We start from the raw sequence: 3,105 nt of genomic DNA on the forward strand, positions 1-3,105 counted from the left end.
TTTTTTTTTTAATAAGTTTTTATTTTTCATATTATTACAAATGTTCCTTCCCCCCCCCCCACCATTGCTCTCCTCCACCAGGTTCCCACCCCACCCTCTGCCCTTTCCCCTCTCCCCATTGTCCTCATCCATAGGTGCACAGTTTATGTTCAGTCTCTTCCCACGCCCCCCTCTCCCCTTTTCCCCAAGAATCGTCAGTTCACTCCCCTTCCATACCTCTGATTCTATTATATTCAACAGTTAATATTGTTCATCAGATTTTTTTTAATTTCCTTGGTTTTTAGATTCACTTGTTGATAATTACGTATTTGTTGTTCATAATTTTTATCTTTGTTTACTTTCTCTTCTGAAAGAACCCCCTTCAGCAATTCATATAATTCTGGTTTGGTGGTGATGAACTCCTTTAGCTTTTTTTTATTAGTGAAGCTCTTTATCTGGCCTTCGATTCTGAATGATAGCTTTGCTGGGTAGCTTATTTTTGGCTGTAGGTTCTTGCTATTCATCACCTTGAATATTTCTTGCCATTCCCTTCTGGCCTGCATGGTTTCTGTTGAGAAGTCAGCTGACAATCGTATAGGTGCTCCTTTATAAGTTACTACCTTCTTTGCTCTTGCTTCTTTTAATATTCTCTCTTTATCTTTTGCTCTTGGAATTTTAATAATGATGTGTCTCGGTGTGGTCCTCTTTGGATTCCTTTTGTTTGGAGTTCTGTGCGCTTCCTGGACTTGTAAGTCAAATTCTTTCACCAGGTGGGGGAAGTTTTCTGTCACTATTTCTTTCAGTATGTTTTCGATATCTTGCTCTCTCTCATCTTCTGGAACCCCCATAATTCTGATGTTGGTTCGCTTGAAGTTGTCCCAGAGGTTTCTTACATTATCTTCAATTTTCTGGATTCTCTTGCCTTCTAGCTTCTGTGGAGGAGTGTCTTCTGGCTCTTTATGTTCCAAATCTTTGACTTGATTCTTGCGATCTTCCCTTCTGATTTTAGGACTCTGTAGAATATTTTTTATTTCAGACAATGTATTCTTTATTTCTTGTTGATCCCTTATCATTTCTTGTTGACTCCTTATTAATTCTAGTTGATCTCTTTTCATATCCTCATAGGCCTTATCCATCTTTTCTAGGAAATTCTTGAAAAACCTTATAAGCGTAGATTTGAACTCTATATCCAGACGCTTTTTGTCCTCCATTTCTTTCGTTTGTGATCTATTTTGTTGTCGCATTTCGCAGTTACAGATGGGACGGGGTTTCAGGGTGGAGCTGCAGCTTTGGCTTCTGTCAGCCCCGCCCTATGCGGGTCCTTCAGTGCTCGCTGCCAGCGCCTCTGAGAGAAAGGTGCCCTCGATTTTCGCCTGCTGCCAAACAGTCTATGCTCTCCCCCAATGAGCCCGGTATTGGGGTTCAGTTCAGTTGGAAGTGGAGTTGGAGGTGGCGTTCAGAGCAGTCTGGAGCCCCAGTCTCCTTCCCGTCAGGGCAATCCCGCGGCACAGCCGACCGTCCTTTCTCTGGGGGCAGTGTGCGCGCCTCCGGGACCTCCTTTCTCCGCTACCCCGGGGTTCCGACTTACAGCCCAGCTCCCTATGGCTGAGCTGAGTCCCCGGGGTCTGGCCCAGAACTGGGGTTCAGAGCAGTTGGGGGCCCAGCACAGTCGGAGTTTTATCTCCTTTCCGCTAGGGAACGCCCGCCAGGCACTCGGCCTCCCTCCTCTCTGGCTCTGTACTCTCCGCGCGCGCCGCGTGTCTCCGTACCTTGGGCTTTCCAGCTCCTCCGTGCCTCCTTCTGGTTTTCTCCTTGCTTCTTGTTGTAGGATTTTCAGTCAGTCGACTTTCCTGTAGTTCTGGGTAATGTCATTTTATATTTTAGTTGTATTTTATTAAAATTGTTGTGTGCGGCTGCGCTTAGTTGCCTACCCGAGCAGCCATCTTGGATTCTCCCAAAAACATTTTATTATGTATTTACTGATTTAGAGAGAGGAAGGGAGAGTCTGGCCAGGTCTAGTGCTGGCAAAAATGTGAAGCGCATAGAACTCACCGCAAAGCTTGGCGATGGGAGTGAAAGTCGGTGGGACCGCAGGGGAACGGGCCCCGCCCTCCACGGTGGGACACGCACACCCTGCGCCCAGGGGCTCACGGGCACCCGCGGGCGCCCCAGCACCCATCAAGGCAGACCGAAACGGAAAACCGCCCACACGCCTATCGGCGGAGCGGCTTCCTGGGCTGTGGCTCTCCCGCTGGGAGAGCAGCAAACGGCGACGGACACGCTCCCTTGGACGCGGGAACCTGCATGGGCTGCAGGCTGCGGAACGCTGGATGAAGAAGCCGGATCCAAGCGGTGGCACTGCAGGACTCTCCTCACTGAAAATTCAACATTGTAGTGGTCAGGTGTGTCTTCATGGGTACAAATGTACTTTTTAAAAAAAGGCATTGAAGCCCTAGCATGTTTGGCTCAGTGGATAGAGCGTCGGTCTGCGGACTGAAAGGTCCCGGGTTCGATTCCGGTCAAGGGCATGTACCTTGGTTGCGGGCACATCCCCGGTGGGGGGTGTGCAGGAGGCAGCTGGTCGATGTTTCTCTCTCATCGATGTTTCTAGCTCTCTATCTCTCTCCCTTCCTCTCTGTAAAAAATCAATAAAATATATTTAAAAAAAAAAAAAAAAAAAAGGCATTGAAGCCCTAGCAGGTTTGGCTCAGTGGATAGAGCTTCAGCCTCCTGACTGAAGGGTACCGGGTTCGATTCCAGTCAAGGGCACATGCCCGGGTTTCGGGTTCCATCCCCAGTGTGTGGAGGGGGGATGTCAGGAATAAAAAAATATATATTAAAAAAAAACACACATTGAAGTACACAAAAATATGGCTTCCCTTGAGGGGAAGGAAAGCAGTGTGATTGGAAAGAGGTGTGGCAGCCCAGCTGGTGAGAGCATCATCCCGATGGGCCACGGTCTCAGGACACACACAAGAATCACGCAATAAATGCCTAAGTGGAACAACCAATCAATGTTCCTCTCCCCATGCTCTCTCTAAAATCAATCAATAAACTATTTTTTAAAAGAAGAGCCCTAGCCGAAACCAGTTTGGCTCAGTGGGTAGAGCGTCGGCCTGCGGACTG

The sequence above is a fragment of the Pipistrellus hanaki genome, assembly GCF_964339955.1.
Source record: "Pipistrellus hanaki genome assembly, chromosome: 15".
NCBI classification, from domain to species: domain Eukaryota; kingdom Metazoa; phylum Chordata; class Mammalia; order Chiroptera; family Vespertilionidae; genus Pipistrellus; species Pipistrellus hanaki.